Raw genomic sequence first — 22,139 nt, 5'->3', positions numbered from 1 at the left:
AAGACTGGTGAACCTCAAGAGACTCACCTCAGAGAGTCCCTGCTCCTGAGCTGAGGGAATTCTCCCCCCAACCCATCATGTCTCTGGAGCGACGGGCCCTTTTGCACAGGGCACCACCGTACGGCAAGTGCAGCACTGGGGCTATGCCAACTGACTAGCCTGGGATTTCAATCCTACATGGGCTCCACCACCTATCTGAGCCAGTCAGGTCTGTGTCTTGCAGCCAGGGCCCCTCCATTCAAGCTTCTCTCTCTCTGTCTCTCTCTCACACACACCCCTAGTGAAATAGTTACAGGCTGCAGAAAGAGGGAGGAGTGGGAGGAGAGCAAGCTGGTAGGGAAATCCATCTATGAAAGAAAGTGCAGGGGAAAGCAACATGGGGCATGGACAGGCTGCTTTCCCAGATGCTTGATCTACTTGGCTGAAGGATCAAAGGCCCCTACTCAGACCAGAGGGCTGGCATAAAAGGAAGCTTTCAGATAGTAAACTCTGAGCCCAAAGCATGATCCCAGCTGGAGAGAGCAAGACTTACAGCACAACCTGATTCACATGGCGCTTTGGCTCAGCCATGTGGAAGGAACTTTAAGGATCCCATTTCCTTCCCTGGTGCCAAAAGAGGCGAGGTTAATATCCACTGCTCCCCGTGGGATGGGTGAGGCCAACCTTGGTTTGCAGGCACCCAGCCATTTGAAGGAGAGATCTGCGATGCCCCGGTTAAAACAAAACCAGAATCAAAGTCTTCTCAGCCATTCCATGTGTGATCAGCTATAGCGCATCATCTGGGGTTGCAAACGGATTATTAATCATTTGTAATGCATAGTGACTAGACGCCCCAGCTGAGATCAGAGTCCCACTGGTGTTGTACAAACACACAGCCAGAGACGGTCCCTGCTAGAAAGAACTTACATTTTAAGTAGACAAGACAGAAAAGGGGTATGAGGGGAAACAAAGGTGTCCTGGGCAGTGGCAGAGCCAGGACTACAACCCAGCTCTCTTGATTCCCAGCCCAGTGCCCTTGCCAGTAGCCAGCGCCGCCTCTTTGAAAAGCTTCATGGACAGAGTGGTCCCTAGAACTGCAGACATGTCGCTGCAGGGAACGGAACTCCCAGCCCTCACCTCCAAAACACACTGACCTGCGAGGAAAGTCAGCTAGTTCCGCCGCTACGCGGAGTGGAGAGACACTCGAGCAGTTCTGGCGGGATCTACCCAGTAGCGGGCAGTGGGGCACACACCAGACAGCCAATCACAATTCATTGGAGTGCCATGGGGAGGACATATTCCACCCCACGCCTGTGATGACATCTTCTGAGGTTCTCAATAGAATGAAGTGAGGATTATTCGCTCATCTAAACCTAAGGGAACTGGGTAACTGACAAATGTAATCCGTAACTCCTCCGCCTGCTCCCGGAACAGGCTCCCAGAGCACTAGTCAGTTGTGTGCTGGCATAGGAATGTAAGGGCATTTGCACTGAGCTGCTGCTTTCTGTCACTGCTGTGGTTGGAGCTTACTATTTCTGAGTCCAGATACTAACTGGAATAAAAATGTAATTAAACTCCAGGAGCAAGATGGCAGGTGCTCTCTGAGCCAGAGAAACCAGCTCAAAGTACGGCAGAGGGACACTGTGTGACGACACAACCAGCCAACCCCCAGGAAAAAGCTTTACATCAGAAGAACTCTCCTTGACTGCAGATCCAGAGGGCAGAACCCTTGGTAGATGCTGTGACTGCCGAATCTGGAGTCTCCAAAGCCGGGGTGAAGACATCTTGCTCTGGCGCACATATTTCTGCCATTCACCCAGTCCTGCTCAATACCAAATGGCACGTCTGATGTCTGGTGATTCAATCATAAGGTGACCTCATGTCAGCCCTGTACTAACCGGCAGGCAGAGAACCAAAGAGCCTTATCCTGCACTCTCTGCTGAAGTCCTTCTGTCCCGGACACACCCAGCAGAGAGCCTTGAGATGGCATAAGCAGGGGACATTGCAGGTTTTACCCTTTCCTCAGAAGCATCCAGCCTGGACCCCGGCTGGAGACAGGATACCGGACTAGATGGGCCACAGTCATAGAATCAGAGAAGTTAAAGATGGTGCCCGTGGGCCATATTAGAAATGCTGAGGGTTAGGTAAGAGAGACCATCTATTGGGGCATCTGGCCCTTCCACACAGAGAGTGCAGGATTGTTCTCTGCACCTCCGCTCCTAATCCTAGGGGTTGATGAGTTCAGCTGTGGGCTGCTGGTAGTGGTATGTCAATATCAGAAAGCACACAGACTGACCATTACATGAATATTCAGAGGAGATTAAGCTGAGAATCTGACGAGATTAATTTTTCTACGTAATGAAAATGTTGTTTTTAATGTTGGCCACAAACTAAATCTGCTTCAGGATTTAAACATGATAAAAAAAAAAGTCATTTCTTCTTTCCTTGTTTCTGCATTTCTCATTTGGCGTCTTTTTATCTCACATGTCAGTGGGGAAAAATCAACAACAGCACCTGCTTCCATGAACAGAAGGAATATCTGTTGAGGAGTAGAAGGGCTTGGGAAGAGGATGATCAGAAAAGCGAAGCCAACCCCAGCCATTCTGTCAGAGCAGCCCCTTTCCTATCCTCCACTGAGTGGTGTTTGCAATCTGATCAGGCTGGTATCAGAAGCAGCAGCATCCCGAATTGGCAGCTTTGGCAGGATTATGCTAGCAGAAGCTTGCATCACTAATAGCTTTAGCTGCATCCAACTTCCCACAGAATAACGGAATCTGCTAACTGCGTTCCATTAAAAGCCCCTAGCTTTACATTATTTTATGCAATTGTATCAAACTGTGGCCGCACATTCATCATCAGCGGGTATCAAACCTCAGACCTTCGGCACAGGCACCTGCCACTTGAGCTGAAAGAGTAACTCCATTAAATGTGAATCGCTAGCAGGCTGCTATAATCACCGAGGCCAGCCAGCGTCTAGAGAGAGGCACGTGACTGCATGCATTAAGCTAGTGTGTTGCGTGATATTAGCACCAGGGACATCAAATTCTGTGCCTTGTGACTCTCTGGACTGCATCAAATGTACATCTAGATTTACATGATAGAAACATAAAAATCTGGACACTAATCCCTAGCATCCACTGGTACCAGTTGTATCTTCCCTGGTAAATTAATAGAAATTGCTTGGTGCTGGAGCCACTAGCTAGAGGAACCTGCAGCTGTCAGCTTGTGTGTTAGTACAGCCTCGCTTATACAGAATCCTCAGGGTCCGGGGCGGGGGGGGGGGGAGAGGGAAGGGCATTTTATGAACAGTTCCAGTCCCATGAGCTATCACACTGCAAAACTGAAAGGTTGGATCTTTGATGAGCCCATCTCCCCAGTGAAACCCTTAGGGGAACCTCTGCACTCTAAATCACAGAGAGCAATATGGGAAAGAGTGGATTTTGTTGCAGTGCAAGTCTTTTCGCCCTCCTCCATGCCCACAACCCTAAATTGGGACCATCCATAAATCAAGAGGGAGCCATTTCATTTGGCACCAGAGATAAGGTTCCCTCTTTTGGCAGGATTCTAGCATAAGAAAGGTTCAGACCAGTCAGAAAGCGGTTTGGTTCAATATCCCTGAACAAAAAACTGCCTGGTGGATGTTCTGAAGGCATGACAGTCATTCTACAGCTAAGTCTGTAGGTGGTTTCAATTATAAACCAAGATTTGCACACTCTCCCCTCCTGGAACTATCTTGAAAGCTCCTTTCCCTGTGCTCTCTCCTGTCCAGAAGACAGGTGGAGTGTGTGGGTGTCTAGAAAATTTGCGGTTAATGGGACAAGCCATTTTGAGAGCTCATCCAAAACTCCAAAGCAACTGCATAGACGACCTTCCCGTGTGGTTTATGCACTAGCCCTCACTGAGAGCTGCTGCTCAGGGTGATGGTTGACAAATTGAAGAGCAAATGTTTTCCGTTATTAGCAAAGATGGAGCTGACCCAACCCCCCAAACCAGAACCCCACTGAACTTTGGGAACTTTTGGCTCCCGATCTGACCTTTGTGACTTAGCTCTGTCCTTCTCCAATTTCTAGAAATGATCTCCGCATCCACTAATAACGTCTCTGAGAGGTCTGGCAAGTGCTACCAGGCCCATTCCAGCTAATTGACGTTTTTCTTTCAATAAAGCAAGTATCTGGTCCCTATTGTTGCAGAAATCCTGGAGCCTCCAGAATGTTGAGCAAATGCTGGGCTTTTAAGTCTATGTCACAAGGACTCTTCTGATAACTCAAAAAATTATTCAAGGTGAATTTAAAGGGAAAGGGGCCTGATTCAATGTTGTGTTACTCAGACGTAAAACTGGAGCAATGCAGTGGTGAATTAGGCCCAATGAGATTGTCTCACCTAGTCCAAACCTTGTCTGCCACAGCCCCTGCGCTGAGCTCTTATTCCTGGCAACCCGCCTCTCTCTGAAGATACAGAGACTACTTCAGTCTCATCTCCAGGAATAGGGTTGGTGCCAGCTTTGCTCTTATCACTTCTTGTGTTTCTTTTGATCCTAACTTCCTGGCTGGTTTCTGTGGTTATGGAATGAGAGGATGTGTTATGGGTGTGTGAGCCATGCCCATGCTGTGTGGCACCCTGTCTCTCCCTGACAGCGGTTAGGGTATGTCAACACTGCAAAGAAAAACCCGCAGCACCAAGTCTCAGAGCCCAGGTCAATTGATTCAGGCTCATGGGGCTAAAAATAGCAGTGCAGACGTTCCCCCTTGGGTTGGAGCCCAGGCTCTGAAATCTGGCAAGGGGGGAGGGTCCCGGAGCCCAGGCTCCAGCCTGACCAGGAACGTCTACACCCTATTTTTAGCCCCACCGCCCGAGGCCCACAAGCCGAGTCAATTGACCTAGGCTCTGGGACGCAGTGTGGCAGGCTTTCCTCTGCAGTATAGACGTACCCCTAGAGATTGATGAGCTTGCTACAACCTCGGCTGAGAGCTGGGTCTTTTAGCTCAGGCAGGAGAAGCTCTTGCAGTAAGATCCAGAAGTGCCAAGATTGATCCCCACTGCTGACAACCTACCTAGGGGTCATCGGCACTGCAGGGGCGTAATCCTCTTAAACGTATTCAACACCCTCTTGCAAACCCAATCCCCCACCTTCCTAAAAGGATTAGAGCTGGGAAGGGACCATCCCTGTCCCCAGGGCCGGCTCCAGGATTTTGGCCGCCCCAAGCAGCCAAAACCAAAAAAAAAAAAAAAAAAAGCCGCGGCCGCGATCCCGATTTGCGGTGGCAATTCGGCGGGAGGTCCTTCACTCCGAGCCGGAGTGAGGGACCATCCGCCGAATTGCCGCGGAATACCTGGACCTGCCGCCCCTCTCCGGAGCGGCCGCCCCAAGCACCTGCTTGAGAAGCTGGTGCCTAGAGCTGGCCCTGCCTGTCCCAGGGTAATGCACTCCACAGGCTTCAGCTAGTCTCTGATAGGACTCAGTGCTCAGCATCCTCCTCTGGTGAAAGCAGGAGCTGGTGCCTGCGCTGGTAGTGCCTGGGCACTGCCTACAGAAGGATTGGCCTGTACCCCTCAGAGCAAGCACCGTGCTCCAGGGCAGGGAAGCAGCATCAGTAGCAGCTTAATGGTCTCCAATCCCAGAACAGGGAGACTAGGCCTGTGTCATTCCATGCCCGTAGCAGCTCAGCTCACAGACAGCACGGGCCTCTTGGTGACTCCGCTGCCTGCCTCAGTGGGACACTACAGCACGGCAGCCCAGGCTGTGACAAGTACAGCAGCTTTGATTTGTTGCCAGGTGGCTGTTGACACACATTCAGACCAAGCCCTTAAGGGGCTGCACAGTCCAGCTCCTCCTGCCTGTCTTGGAAACTCCGCCAAGGATTTCATTTCTTTCTAGCAAGGTGACGTTACTTCTGCCCTCCCGTCTCCACGGGAATCTCTTCCCTTCCTGCCTGTTGCTAATGTGAGGGGCGAGGGGCATGGGATGGGCCAGGAGACCAAGCAGGCTCAGCCGCTCAATGCCACTAACATCTACAAGTGCTCAAGCCGCTCCAGGCCTTAGTGCCACGTGGGGGATGTTCATTGCCTAACAACACTCGACACCACACGACTGACCGAGCACCACATCGATATTCCCAAATCCATAGGGAGCAAAGTGTCACGGCCCCTTCTGGTGCAGCTCCCTGCAAAGCCCCCAATCTCCTTGCACAGGAATTGGGTAGCACCCTTTTAAATAGTTTGTGACCCCTCTAGTAGCCTTCAGAGCCTTCTGTGTTTGAGATGCCACCAGGACCCTGCCGCAGCAGTGGTGCCTATAGGTAGCTAGGTCTTGCATGTTGTGTATAGTTAGCAGACATGGTTATTTGGGCCCAGATGCTCAAGGTATTCAGGTACCTAACTCCCACTGATTTCAACTGGAGTTTTATTCTTGTATTTATTTATTTATTTAGACTCCACTGTGCCCTCTGGCTCCTTCCTGGGACTTTTGCTGTGCAAAAAGCAAAAGACACAATCCTTGGCGAGGAGGATGAGCTCCTGAGCCAGGAACACAGTGAATTAGACAGTGACGGTTGAAGCCAAGGGGACATGAAGAGGAAACTCTAGTCTGCAGCCTCTGGGACTGTGAGTAACCTGCTCATTTACAGAAAAATAATTTTAAAAAGGACTACAATTATCTGTTTTGGGGAGGGAAATGGCCTTGTTTGATAGCTCAGTAGAGGACTAGCCCAGCTCTATCGAGAGACTAGAACAGTATATAATAGCTAATAGTATAACTGATGAGAAAATGGTGGTGGTTTTACTGAGCGTAATGGGGGCTAAGATTTACAACCCGCCGCGTAGCCTAACAGCTCCTATTAAACCTGCAGACAAAACATTTGCTGAGATTGTTTGCTGGAAATTTTACAAAATCACCTCTCCCCAAAGCCACTGGTGATTGCAGAGCCCTTCTGCTTTTAGAAATGGAATCAATAAGAAAATGAAACAAGTTCTGAATATGTGGCTGGATTAAAGAAATTAACAGAGCATTGCCAGTGTGGAAAGCGTTTAAATGATGCATTAAGGAACCAGCTTGTGCGTGGTATTCAAAATGAAACAACCCAAAACTGTTATTGACTGAGGCTCATTTGACACCCAAACGTGCTCTAAAAATTGCTGTATCAATAGAAACAGCTACTAACGATGCCAGGGAACTGAAACAACATCATGTAATCTGTGCAACAAATTAACTGGGGGGGTCAAGCAGAAAGCACAGCACGGACAACCCTCAAAGACTAAATGCTTTTATTGTGAGGAAGAGTCGCACAATGCAAATAATAGTTGGTTCAAGGACAAGCCCTGTAGAAACTGCAAGAAATCAGGTCACACACAGAAATTTTCACATGCAGGTCACTGCAAAAAGCACAACCACCACCAGGCCACGGAAACATTTACTCTTGGCTACGCATCAACCACCTCTGGTTGCAATTTTTAACCCAAAGACAGTACAAGTAATGGCTGCAGCACAATTATGGGGATGGGCAATATTCCTGGGCACTCGCTGTTAATACTGAGTTCAAAAGCATCAACCAACAAGTGAATGCAGATTGCTCGTTACACTTGCCATTGGAAGCGGCAAGTAAGGCTAAGGAAGTGAAATCAGAGACAGTCACTAAATTCTACATTACGACGCATGGATGGATTTATGCACACAAACAACAGTTTCCAGCTTTCTCTGCCTGAAAAGCACAGTTGAGTATATATCAAGGTGTGACCCAAGCCTGGTTATTCGTATGGAGCTCAGGTCATGTGTACTCCAAGAATTACATGAAGGCCATCTGGGAATTGTAAAAATGAAAGTCTTTGCTAGGAGTTTTGTGTGGTGGCCACAGATTGTTACACAAATAGAGGAAATGACAAAACAATGTTAAGGTCATCAACGAAACACAACACGTGCCCACACATGTTCCTTGGAATCCTTGAGAGCAACCAACTGCTCTGTGCCAGCAAATCCACATAGACTACACTGGACCATTAATAGGACATATAGTTTTGATTGTAGTAGATGCCCATTCTAGATAGTTGAACTCATACTGAATACTTCAGGCTAATTCAGCGCAGACAGTGGAAGTGCTAAGACTATTATTTTCACAGATGGGAGTTCCTGAACAGATTGTAAGTGACAATGAAACTCAGTTCATGTCTGAAGAGTTTCAATTGTTTGTCAAAAGAAATGGTATCAAACGTCAAATCAGCACCTTCCTATCCAGCCACAAATGGATTAGCGGAAAGGTTTATCCACACATTCAAGCCAGCAATTCATGCTCTGGCTTCGGATCAAAGTAGTATACAACACAAGAGTACAGATTTTTATTTCACCTGTAGGAATGCGGCACATGCTACTGCAAATTATACCCCAGTTCTGTTGGTTATGGCTGTAATTTAAGGTCTCACCTGAACTTGTTAAAGGCTGATCTACAAGGGAACATTCACAGAAATAGCCTGATTGAATTGCCACAAATAGTCACATCCGAGAGTGCAGTTTTCATGTTGGAGAAAATGAAGATACTTTAGAGATAATTCATAGAAACCTGGAGCAATTACATCACAGACGAGACCCCTGTCTTAGCAGGTAGAAGTGGCACCAAATATGTCATGCAGAAGACATGCACGCCCTGTTGAATGCGTGCTTACAAGCTGATGTTCTATCCCAGGGAGACCTAGTGAAAATAAGATGATAATACAGCCGTAGCTGGAGCCTTGTGATAGCACCAGTGAGCCTCTGGTCCCTGTTTCTACTAAAAGGGACTCTGATACTACAGAGCAGGAAGACGCTGTTCATACAGCTACACCACAAAGTACAGACATGGCTCCAGAACCTGGTGTGATGCCGAAGAGACGTTTTCCAGAGAGAAGTCATAATCCAGCTCTCAGATTTAAAGTGGAGCACCTTATCTATTTAATGGCAGTAAGGCATTGGTACCTCTTTTTTAAAAATATGCCCTTACACATTAAGGGGGGAGGCACAACAATGGGTAGTACCCTTCAAATAGTTTGTGAGCCCTCAAATGGACCTCATTGTCTTTTATGTTCCAGAAGCCACCAGGACCCTGCCAGAGCAGCAGTGTGTGTATATAGCTAAGCTTTGCATGTTGTGTATAATCAGTAAACACCCCACTGTGCCTATGTTGTTTCTTCCTGTTAGGCAACGAGCAAAAGACACAACAAGAACATGGCTATTATTAGAGAAGGAGAGCTCTGTCAGGCCCTCCAGTCCGCCCATCTTGGTAAGAACAGCATTGCTCTCTTCCTTGCAGGTTTCCACATCCTTCATTGAGGAAGCAGTTACATAGCTCCAGTGTTATATATGATTTGGATAGATGGGGACTCGGGACTGATCATCCCATGTGAAGCATGAATGGAAATGCATGCAACTTTGAGATGGGGGTATGGCAAACTAACCGAGGAGAAGGAAGGGGGGGAACTGTGCTGGAGCCAGTCTCTATCCAGGAGCAGTCTCCTTTTTGGCTCACATAGAGAAGATGCTCAGAGCCAAACCTGACCTGCTATGGGGACTTAGCTGTCCCTTTGGATACTCACTGGAGTTTTCCCTCACTTGTAACGGATGGGTCGCCTGTTCGGGAATCAGCTGAGCATGAGCAATGTCAGACTGAACCATGTGAAACCCCACAACATGGGTGCCCTCCCTACTCCTCTCTGTGGGGGGCACCGAGCCATGCTGACACAGGGATATTGGGATAAGTGTCTTGCTGGTGGGAGTGGGATGGGAAAACCCAAGGGCTGCAGGAAGTAGCATTGTCTATGGTCTTCCTTCAGAATCAGTGCTGTGGGGGGCACTGTGGTGCAGGGAACAGACGTGGATGACTCAGTATCCTTCTGAATCACTATTGACACCAGGGGTCCAGTGCAGCATGAAGGGGTGCTTTGTCGCTGGAGGTGCCGAGCTGCTGTAGTTAGACCCTTGTTTCCTAGGCTCCCATATTACAAGGGTGGCATTTTAAGATGACTAAACATGTGACCCCCCAGTTACTTGGGGGTGGGGCATGCATGCTCCCCCACAGCATCTCTCCAAGATGTGCTGCCTCCCTGTCATCACAACTCTGGCCAGCAAAGGGTGCCAGGGACATCTCCTGGCCGACACCTGTTCAATTTCAGTTGAGTTCCCCCTTCCTTGGCACAATCCCCATCTGTCGTCCCATTCCCTCCCTCCCTCCCCACCCACATGGGGGGGTGGCTGTTAGTGTAGGAATAGATCCAATAAGGCATCACCACAGGCTAGTCAAAGCTCTGGCTCTTTGCACTTCAAACCTGCTGGCTCTGGGAGCATCCTCTCAATTAAAAAAAAATAAGTAAACAAAAGTACTTGAGAGGCGCTGGGGTTTAAGGAGCTGAAAGAAAAACAGAGGGAGAGGGCAGGCAGTTGCTGGCCTGCCTTTGGCATCCAGCCAGCATCAAAGCTTCATTCAATTAAATACATTTTTATTTAATAAAATGCCTCTGCACTCGAGTAGCGGAGTGCAGTGCCAGACATGGTACTGAATAGCTCACATGGGAGAGATGGCAGCCAGTCTCCATGAAACCCCTTCCCGATGTCCCCATCAGGCACTGCTACAGCACCTGCCATCCCAAAGGATTACCAAGTAACACTACCTAGCGCTTCTATGCACATTTCATCAGTGTGTCTCAGAGTGCTTTACAAAAGCCAAGCACCTTACAGGACATGTATACGGAATTACTTCCCCTGCCACGGAAATGCAGCCACCTTTGGGACGGGAGCACATTTACCCAACACACAGCAATGCTACAACCCTCTAGGGGAGGAAATGAAGAATACTGTATTCAGGTGAAATTTCCGGGCACATTTAGATCAACACAACATAGTCACCCACTTTGGAATATGATCAGGACACGAAGGCTAAAAACCGCAACAGGTTCTTTATTGGCCACAAGAGGTCAGAACCTGAGTTTTCGGCTTTAGCGGAAAGATGGTACAATCAGCAACACAGAGCCCCTTGCATCAAACTGAGGAACTGGGGTCAGTGCTGATTCAGAGGAAAGTCAGTCACCAACACCATGTGCTACAGCGCCTGTGGCTTTCCTTTGGGTCTTCCCATCCAAGTAACAATCAGGCAAGACTCTGTTTAGTACGTGAGCTCTGATGAAATCCCAGCTGCAGGGGACAATGGTTGGGGCTGATAGATTTCAGATTATTTTAAGGATCTACTAAACATTTTTAAACGATGACTCCCCCCTTTTTACACTATGACGTAATCCAAGAATAAGGGGACGATGGGTGAAATTGACAGACGACACATACCTCCTCACAAAACAGGTGGAACACTCTGCTGCAGCATACTATGGGACTGAGATTGTAAAGGGGTAGGAAATTGTATGGCCAACAGTAATGTATTTTGTTATGCATTAAAATAGGGAGAATCAGCTCTCATGCTTCAGAGCATCAGATAATCACCCAGAGAGGTCAAGAAGGAATTCCCTCCACCCCTTAATAATTCTCATCACTTTTCCTTCTGTAGATTTGAAAGTGCTTTCCAAAGATTGGTTAGGAATATTCATCCCTCTGACAGATGGGGACACTGAAACAGAGAGGCTAAGCTCCATGTCGCATAGACATGCTATGTCAGAGCTGGGAAAAGAACCCAGGAGTCCTGGCTCCCCACTCTGGTGTCTTTCTTCCAGTAGGCCATGCTGCCTATGTAGCATTGCAGAAGAGGTCAAATGCACTCCAGGTGTTCTTCTGAAGAAGTGAATATTAGCCTCTGGATACTGGGCTTGCTAAACCAGTAGTTTGAGTTGGCACAATCAAGTTGACACTTCCAAAGTTATACACCAAAAGGGTGATTTTTAAACCTTGCTACACAGTCTGAAATATGCTGGGGACTCCAGTGCACCCTGATTTTCAGAGGATCTCTCAGGACTCTGGTCGCCACTTACTTTTCCATCTTGCCTCATCCTCATTCTTTTAAAACCTTCCCGTAACATCAGAAATAAAAGTGCTTTCAAATCTCTTTTCCTGCTGTGGTGTTCCATTGCCTTCCACTCTCCATTGTTCCCTGTTGCCCTTGAAAAATGATTTAAGCCAACTGCGCGCTCCCATCTCTGAGTAGACTTTTTCGTTCCCTTTTAGCATGTCAATTTAAAACGAAAAAGCAAAAACAAACAAACAAAGAAGGCTACAAAGGCTCCATATGCGTCTTGCTACCTGCAAAGTAATTCAATCCATTCCATTTTCTCTAGCATCCTCAACACACAGCATCACAGAGCTCTGCACAGTGAGAGTTAGTCATAAGCTAATGAGAAAGAGAAAGGCTTAAATAATATCTTCCATTCATAGATCACCTTTCATTCTGAAGGGCCCCAATGTGCTGTACAGTTATATAATCTATGCAAGCACCACTGAAATACAGCCAGCTCTGAAGAGGGTGGCAATCAACTTGTTTGTGCGCTGCACAATTACTATGTAAAGTCGTACTCATAACTGGAGTGAAATGCCTTCCTAAGTCCTATGGAGATTGGCTTACAAGCTGGAGCACAAGTTTTTATTATCCTTAGTATTATTCTATCTTATTTAGCTACAAGTATAAGTAAGCATTAAATTATCCAGATCTGTGGTATTTTGCACAATAACTTCCTGTTGCGGGGAGTTCCACAGGTTAAGCACATACTGTGTAAAGCATTATTGCCTTTGATCAGTTCTAAATCAATTATTTAATTCCAGAATTTTTCTTGTTCTCAAGATATTTAGGGACAAGGTGAATGTGAGACACTGATCAGTTTCCTTGTCATATTGAACACCTCAGCTGGGTCCCCTTGAACCTGTCTCCTTTCTAACATTCATACAGCACAGCCAGCAAAGATACAACATGCCCATTAAGTCATCTTCTCTGACTGCCCTCTACATACCTCCAAACTAAAATGTTATTAAAGCTAATGTTAAAAAATTTTATAGTACACAGGTTAAGAAAAGAGTGTTTGTACATCTGAGTATAGTGCTTAGATTATCCACAAATACAAAGTTTGTTTTAAAAGTCATAAGATACATATAGTGAATCATCAGCGATAACCCAAATTAAGGGAATAGATTTAAGAATACAGTTTAGATATTAGCATCCAAATATTTGGGTACATCACTCATGAAAAGTTTATACAGAGAGTTGGTTGTGGAAAGCAAATATAGCAATGAGTGAAGATTGTCCCTCAGTAATTGAGAATTTAGGGTAGGTTGTTGTAACGGAGCGCTTCACTGCTCGTCCCAAAAATCAGTTGGAGACCGTTTAATATGCAAGCACCAGTGCCCTTTTATTCCTTGTGTCAGTTCCCACCACCATTTAGATACAGTCCATTCCAGCCAGCTCCCTGAGGGACAGCTAGCTTCTTCAGCCAGCTGGGAACTACAGCCACAGGCTCCTCCCTTTCCTGTTCCCCCCCCCCCCATGCTTCCTTCCTGCCAGCTTTATATAGCCTCCTGGCTAACAAGGCCCAAGGAGTTTTTCCTTAAGCCCTTTGGCAAGCCACACCCAGCCAGTACCAATTAATACCTCTTAATTGGAGCTGGGCTAACAGAGGCTTGGCCAGAACCTTTTTGGCCAGCACCCTGTTACACGCCTCCCCCCCCTTAAGAAGCAGAAGGTCCGGCCGACCTCAGCCCTTTGGCCCTTTGGCCCCCTAGCCGGGGCAGGCCCTTCCGGGGAAAGCTCCCCGCCCCAGCTGGGCAACCCCCAGCCACCTCTGTTGGTGAGTTCTCCATCCCCCTTCCGCAGAACGTACACTGTTCCGGGAGTGGCTGCCCCCATAGCTCCGCCTCTGCCCGCAGGTTGTCACACCAGTCACACCTGGGCAGGTGTCCGGTCCCCTGTTCCCCCTGCCCCTCGGATAGGGGTCAGGATTCATCCCATCCTCTGGCGGGACCTTCTGCACCTCAGTTTCCCCCGCTCGATTCCGCGGGTCCGGGGCCTTGTCCACAAGGAGCGGTGATATGGGGTGCTCTCCTTCACCCATCCCTTCTTCTGAAGGGCTCAGGCTGGCCAGCTCCCCCATATACCCTTCCCACAGGTCCACCCTCTCTGGGCTCCGTTATCTAAGAGTTTCTTCGCTACTGACGGGACTAGGCCTGTCCTTTCATCTGGGGACCCTCCGGCTTGGTATCTCCGCCCCCCGTCTCGGGGTACCCCACCGCTTCCTTCTAGGCAGCAGGCCCCAGTCCTGGCCTAACACTACCGGGTATGATAGCCCATCCAGCACCCCCACCCGTTTCCACCTAACGTGGCCCCTCACTTCCAGGAGTACCTGGGCCACCGGGCAGGACTTCTTGTCCCCATGGATGCACCCGAGGGCCATCCTTGCCCCTAGGAGCTGCCAGTGCAGCTTTACCAACGTCCTCTGTACTAGTGTACAGCCTGAGGCTGTGTCCACCAGGCCTGTTTGGGGTTTTCTCCCAATCTTCACAGGAATGGTGGACAGATTTGGCCCCTGTTTTTGCCCCTCAACTTGAGTCCATCCACAAAACTCCGCCCACCCGCACTCCATATCCGGGCAGTCCCGTTTCGTGTGACCCGGTTTCCCACACTGCCAACACGTTAGCCGGGCAGGCCTTTCGGGGGCTCCTCGGGGCTCCCCCTTCTTCTCTTGGCCTCTCCCGGGAAAAGGTTCTGTCTGTCTCCTCCCGGTCTTTCTGGGGTCGGTCCTCCCTCCGGGGTCCCTCAGCCTCTATGTACTCCTCTGTCAATCTGACGGCTGCCTCGACAGTGCCTGGCTGGTGACGTCTCACCCATATGCTTATGGTCTCAGGGAGGCTCTGTAGTAATTGCTCGAGGACCAGGGTATTCATGATTTCCCCCATAGTACATGCCTCAGGCCTCAGCCAGCGCGTGACCCAGTCCATCAGACTCTGGTATACGCCCAGGGCTGAACTGCTGACGTCCACAGGGCTGACTGAAACTTCTGTTGGTACCGCTCGGCCGACAGGCCCACCCCATCCAGAATGGCTGCTCTTACTGCCTCATAATCGCGGGCTTGTTCCTCGCTCAACGCCATATAGGTTGCTTGAGCCTCCCCTGTCAAATAGGGAGCGAGTCAGAGGGCCCATGTTGCCCTCTCCCACCCCAGAGCCCATGGTTACCCGCTCAAAGGTCCCCAAGGAAGGCATCCAGATCATCCGCCAGGCTCATCTTACACAGTCCCCAGCCCAGCGGATGGGTGCCCTCCCCTGTCACAGGACCCACCACGCATTGCAGGAGTTGTCCCTGTACGCTGGTTTGTTCCCGGATAAATTCCTGCAGGCTCCTCTGCTGTTCTGCCTGCCAGGCTAGGAAGGCCTGTCTCTCAGCCTGGTGGGACTGCTGGAAGTTTTGCTGGGTCTGCTGTGTCTGTTCCTGCTGCTTTACCAGCCATTACAGGATCTCCTCCATCTCCGAGTTGCCAACCACATTTGCTGGCTTCCAATCCCAGTAAAGCCCCCACATGTAACGGAGCGCTTCACTGCTCTTCCCAAAAATCAGTCGGAGACCGCTTAATATGCAAGCACGAGTGCCCTTTTATTCCTTGTGTCAGTTCCCACCACCATTTAGATACTGTCCATTCCAGCCAGCTCCCTGAGGGATAGCTAGCTTCTTCAGCCAGCTGGGAACTACAGCCACAGGCTCCTCCCTTTCCTGTCCCCCCCCGCTTCCTTCCTGCCAGCTTTATATAGCCTCCTGGCTAACAAGGCCCACAGGAGTTTTTCCTTAAGCCCTTTGGCGAGCCACACCCAGCCAGTACCAATTAATACCCCTTAATTGGAGCTGGGCTAACAGGGGCCTGGCCAGAACCTTTTTGGCCAACACCCTGTTACAGTTGTCCATTTAGAAAATACAATCCATGAGGAAAGTATTACAGTTACTTTCCCCAGTGCGCTTCTCATTGGCACTCCAGCTTATCCTTCCTGGTATTGCCGATGTCCAGTGATGTGTTCTGTGTAGCTACAGCCTCTGCTAATCTCATCAGCTAGCCAATATTTCCATTCACATCCGCAAAGCACCATTAGAGATTTAGGAACCAGTGGATTCTGACATGACTATTGCCCTTTAATCAAGTACAGCTGGCTCATTCATGATGCTGTGACAGGCAAAATCCCCTGTGCTAACCTTAGGAATAAATATTATTATGACAAGCCCTAAGAGAAACTAGACATATGGATTGAGAGTGCCTAGGAATTCTGGGGAACACCATCTGCAAAAGTGTCTTGAAATTCCTCTTTTCTAGAGGAGGGAGAAGTAGAGGCCACGCTTCGCCCATAACGCACTGGAAACCACCTATTCCTAAAGAGAAGGCATAGAAACCCAAGCCCAAAGAATGGGGTGATTGTGGTATGTTGACTTCTCTGTAGACCAGAGTTCTACCCACTAGGCCACACTGCCTTTCCTCTACAATATGAGAGGCCCTTCTCCCCAGACCAGGCCGGAAAAAAGTCCAGGTACATAAATATCCTTTCAGCACGGCCAGCCTGAGAATGTTTTGTCTCAGGCCTGGTCTACACTAGGAGGTTATGTCGAATTTAGCAGCGATAAATTGAATTAACCCTGCACCCATCCACACAACGAAGCTATTTAGTTCGACATAGAGGTCTCTTTAAATTGATTTCTGTACTCCTCCCCAACGAGGGGAGAAGCGCTAAATTCGACATGGCCATGTCGAATTAGGGTAGGTGTGGATAGAATTCGACGCTAATAGCTCCAGGAACTATCCCACAGTGCACCACTCTGTTGACGCTCTGGACAGCAGTCCGAGCTCGGATGCTCTGACCAGCCACACAGGAAAAGCCCCGGGAAAATTTGAATTCCTTTTCCTGTCTGGGCAGTTTGAATCTCATTTCCTGTTTGGACATCGTGGCGAGCTCAGCAGCACTGGCAACGATGCAGAGCTCTCCAGCAGAGGTGACCATGCAATCGCAGAATAGAAAGAGGGCCCCAGCATGGACTGATCAGGAAGTCTTGGATCTGATCGCTGTGCGGGGCGATGAGTCCGTGCTTTCGGAGCTGCGATCAAAAAAACGGAAGGCGAAGATCTACGAGAAGATCTCCAAAGCCATGACGGAGAGAGGATACAGCCGGGATGCAATGCAGTGCCACGTGAAAATCAAGGACCTGAGACAAGGCTACCAGAAGACCAAAGCGGCAAACGGACACTCCAGATCCCAGCCCCAGACATGCCGTTTCTACGAGGTACTGCATTCCATTCTAGGTGCGGCCGCCACCACTACCCCACCAGTGACCGTGGACTCTGACGATGGGGTATTGTCGATGGCCACTTCCTTGGAGCTGTTCGCGGACGAGGAAGATGAGGAAGGAGATGAGGAGGATGAGGCAGTCGACAGCGCATACAATGCTGATTTCCCCGACAGCCAGGATCTCTTCATCAGCCTCACAGAGATCCCTTACCAACCCTCCCAAGGCGTTAACCCTGACCCTGAATCAGGGGAAACATCAGTCGGTAAGTGTTTTAAACATGTAAACATTGATTTTGATCAGAACAGGAATGGAATATTAACAATGGGTTTTTCATGATTACTTTGCCCTAGGTGCTTTACTTTTTAGTCCTTGCCAGTGCAACTACTTCAAAAGTATCTCAAAATGTCCGGTTTTGCATGATTTCTTTGCCCTAGGCGCTCTACTTTTTAGTCCTTGCCAGTGCAGCTACTGGAAAATTCTGTCAATATGTCCGGGGATAGAGCAGAAATCCTCCTGGGACATCTCCACGAAGCTCTCCTGGAGGTAATTTGAAAGCCTTTGCATTAGGTTCCTGGGGAGAGCGGCCTTATTGCGTCCTCCATGGTAGGAAACTTTTCTGCACCAGGCTAGCAGCAAGTACTCCGGGATCAGTGCCTCACATAGCATGGCCGCATACGGCCCTGGTTTTTGCTGGCATTCACGCAGCATGCGGTCTTTCTCTGTGTCCGAAATCCTCATCAGAGTGATATCACTCATGGTGACCTGCTTTAAATTAGGGGAATGTTAGTATTGGGACTGATTGCCTGTTCTGTTACATAACTGTAACCGGCGTTTTACAGCCACGCGGTGGAGGCGGGACAGGGGCAGCATACAGGGATCTTTCCCGGGGACAGCCGCGAGGGGGGTGGGACAGGGGCAGAATTCATGCTGGCCAGATTGCCGGCAGCAGGAACTGGCCAACGCTAGGGGCATTGCTTTGAACGTGAAAGGAGGGCACTGCTGTAAATTAAGCTTTCAGCAGCCAAAAGTCTACGGCTTACCATGTCCACCTGCTACCTGAATTCCGCTGTCCTGCCCCGCTTGTGTGATCTGTACTCCAAGACCCCAGGCACTGAATGGGAAGGCCGAAAATTTGACCTTGTCCTTAGTGTGCATGGTCTTGTTCACAGAGAAAGACTATGTTCATTGTTCACAAAAATGTATCTTTGTGAGGAATTCACTCCCTTTTTCCCATCCCACAGCTGTGAGTGTCTCCCGACCTACCCCGGCATCCCCCTCCCAGAGGCTGGCACAGATTAGGCACCGAAAGAGAAGGACATGGGACGAGATGTTCTCCGAACTTATGGGCTGCTCCTGAGCCAAGGCGGCACAGCAGACCCAGTGGAGGGAGAACATGTCGCAATACCAGCGATCACACAGCGAACGGGAGGACAGGTGGCAGCAGGATGACCAGCAGGTGATTCAAACGCTGCTTGGACTAATGAGGGAGCAAACGAACATGCTCCGGCGCCTTGTAGATGTTCTGCAGGACCGGGGGCAGGAGGACAGAGCCCCGCTGCAGTATATCTCTAACCGCCCTCCCCCGCCACAAAGTCCCATCCCCCCCTCACCCAAAATCCCAAGAAGGAGGGGCGGCAGGGGCCATGAAAACAGTCACTCCACCCCTGCAGACTGCTCAAGTACCAGACGGCTCTCATTCCCAAAGTTTTGATAAGTCCTTTCCTTCACTCCAAAAGCACCTCACCCAAGCCCCTGTCCCAGTGTCATCCCCTAACCGTGTAGTTAATAAAAAATACGTTTCTGTTAATTACTGTTTCCGTCAGGTTCTTTTAGAGGAGAGTGTGTTTGAAGGGGGGGGAAGGGGGTTGGTAATTGTAGAGGACAGTCACCTTTACCAGGGTACAGACACGGGGCAGGTTCAGCAGCAGGTCACACACACATTGCAGTCACTAGGCACCCTGGTCAGTCTGGCAGGTGGTTTTCATGTTCTGTGTGGGGGGGCTATGTGAGTTTGTGGTGTGGGAGGGCGGTTACAGATCTTATGCAGCGGTCCTTAGCCTGGATGACAGAGCCATGCAGCAGGGGATCTGTAACCGTCCTCCCCCGCCACAAAGTCACATAGCCCCTACACACAGAGTCCCGAAAAGGAGGGGTGGCAGGCTCCGTTGAAACAACCAGTCCACCACTGTGGACCGCTCTAGGAGCAGGAACCTGTCATTCCTCGAGTTTAGAAACATCCTTTCCATCACTACACCCGCTCCCCACCACAGTCTGCGTCCCAGTTTCAACCCTTTACCACGAAACCCTTAATAAAGAAAATGGTGTTAATGAACAAAGTTCCATTTATTTTATTTTTAAAGGTGTGTTGGAAGGGGGGCAATGGGGTGAGGGGGGTATGTAACTGGAGAGGATAGTCAACACTAAGTGGGTAAAGAAACGGGGGCAGGTTCAGCTTCTCTTTAAACAAACTTAATAGTCACAGGTTGCCCTGCTCACTGTGGAACCTAGCTTTCAAAGCCTCCCGGATGCACAGCGCGTCCCGCTGGGCTCTTCTAATCGCCCGGCTGTCTGGCTGGGCGTAATCAGCAGCCAGGCGATGTGCCTCAACCTCCCACGCTGCCATAAACGTCTACCCCTTGCTCTCACAGAGATTGTGGAGCACACAGCAAGCTGCAATAACAATGGGGATATTGGTTTCGCTGAGATCAGAGCGAGTCAGTAAGCTTCTCCATCTCCCCTTGAGACGTTCAAAAGCACACTCCACCACCATTCTGCACTTGCTCAGCCGGTAGTTGAAGAGTTCTTTTTCACTGTCCAGGGCGCCAGTATAGGGCTTCATGAGCCAGGGCATTAGTGGGTAGGCTGGGTCCCCGAGGATCACTATAGGCATCTCCACATCCCCAACAGTTATTTTGTGGTCCGGGAAGTAAATACCTTCCTGCAGCCGTCTAAACAGACCAGAGTTCCTGAAAACACGAGCGTCATGAACCTTGCCTGGCCATCCAACATTGATGTTGGTAAAACGTCCCCTATGGTCCACCAGTGCTTACAGCACCATTGAAAAGTAGCCCTTTCTGTTAATGTACTGGCTGGCCTGGTGCTCCAGTCCCAGGATAGGGATGTGAGTTCCATCTATAGCCCCACCGCAGTTTGGGAATCCCATCGCGGTGAAGCCATCTATGATGACCTGCATGTTTCCCAGGGTCACTACCTTTGACAGCAGTAGCTCAACGATTGCGTTGGCTACTTGCATCACAGCAACCCCCGCGGTAGATTTGCCCACGCCAAAGTGATTCGTGACTGACCGGTAGCTGTCTGGCGTTGCAAGCTTCCAGAGGGCGATGGCCACTCGCTTCTGGACAGTCAGGGCTGCTCACATTCAGGTGTCCTTGCGCTTCAGGGCAGGGGACAGCAACTCACAAAGGTCCAGGAAAGTTCCCTTACACATGCGAAAGTTTCGCAGCCACTGTGATTCATCCCAGACCTGCAGCACTATGCAGTCCCACCAGTCCGTGCTTGTTTCCCGGGCCCAGAATCGCCGTTCCACAGCATCAACATGACCCATTGCTGCCATGATGTCCACGGCGCGGGGTCCCGTGCTTTGAGAGAGGTCTGTGCCCCTCTCAGACTTAATGTCCTCACCGCGCTGCCGTAGCCTCCTCGCCCAATTTCTCAGCATCTGCCTCTGAAAAAGGTGGATGATAAGGTGCGAGGTGTTGACAACGGCCATAACTGCAGCGATGGTCGCAGCGGGCTCCATGCTCGCAGTGCTGTGGCGTCCGCGCTGTCACTCACCAGAAAAGTGCGCGAACTGATTGCCCGCCAGTGCTTTCAGAGAGGGAGGGCGAGAGTGACGGTTGAATGACGACAGTTACCCAAAACCACCCTTGACACATTTTTTTCCCCAGCAGGCATTGGGGGCTCGACCCAGAATTCCAATGGGCAGCGGGGACTGCGGGAACTGTGGGATAGCTGCCCACAGTGCACCGCTTCCAATGTCGACGCTTGCCCCGTTAGTGTGGACTCACAAAGTCGAATTACTGTTCTTAGTGTGGATACACACGTTCGACTTTGTAATATCGGTTCCACTAATTCGCTTTAAGTAAAATCGAACTACTCTCGTAGTGTAGACATACCCTCAGTGATTTGGTTTGTAAATCTCCTTTCTGGGGAAGAGCAAGCTCTCGGTGTAACCATCCCAGTGCAACAGGCATCTTCCTTACAGTGTGTAGAAATGATATCATCTTTCCTCATTATCCTGCTGAGTGCCACCTGTAGACCATGTCCATCCCTCCCCATTACGGCAGCCCCTGGGGATTCAGGCTCTCTCTCTGCTTAATGGCAAAGTGGTATTAATATTTCAATATCCACATGATATATAATGGGCCATGTTAAAAATCAATCAATAGGCCTTCCCTCATTTCCCCATGTCTGCCGGCTTAATGGAGGAAATTGCTATTGCCCAAGACCTTGAATTCCGTTGGTTATTTTTTCCCCTCCGTGGATGCGTTTAACCTATCGTTTAAAAAAAAAAATGTTGAGAAGCCCATGGCTTTTTCTTGATGTACGTGAGGGGGCAGAGGAAGAGTTTGGTTCAGCTACTGGAGGTGGGAGGCAGAGCCTTTCAGTTCCTAGATCAGGAGCTCTGTGGGGCCCGGGGCAGCAAAGACAAAGGTGGGCCTGATTTTCCAGTGTGTGGGGGTGAGGCAGGCTCTGCAGGGAATGAGACAGGAAGGGCTCAGCTCCATTCCTAGTGTTTCACAAAACCCCACTGGAAGTGACACACACCCTCGCTGGAAGCCTCGGAAGAGAAGCCAAAGATCGCATGAGCCATGGAGACCCAACTCCCTTCTGCAGGGGGCAGGGTGTTGCTCCAGGGTAGGGCAGAGGCATTTTGCGGAGGGGAGGGAGATTGGAGGAGAAGAGAAGCTTGCCCTGTTGCTGCCCATGCAGCATCTGTTA

The 22,139-nt window shown here is 49.6% G+C and overlaps 1 long non-coding RNA gene across 2 annotated transcripts in view; it reads right to left on the bottom strand.

Moving 5' to 3' along the window:
- Positions 1-22,139, bottom strand: part of LOC135982461 (uncharacterized) — a 69,720-nt gene that overhangs the window by 29,597 nt on the left and 17,984 nt on the right. The window lies entirely within an intron of this gene.

This window comes from Chrysemys picta, chromosome 3, assembly GCF_011386835.1.
Source record: "Chrysemys picta bellii isolate R12L10 chromosome 3, ASM1138683v2, whole genome shotgun sequence".
NCBI classification, from domain to species: Eukaryota; Metazoa; Chordata; order Testudines; family Emydidae; genus Chrysemys; species Chrysemys picta.
Note: the sequence above shows the minus strand (reverse complement) of the source record. Positions and strands in the feature narration are given on the sequence as shown.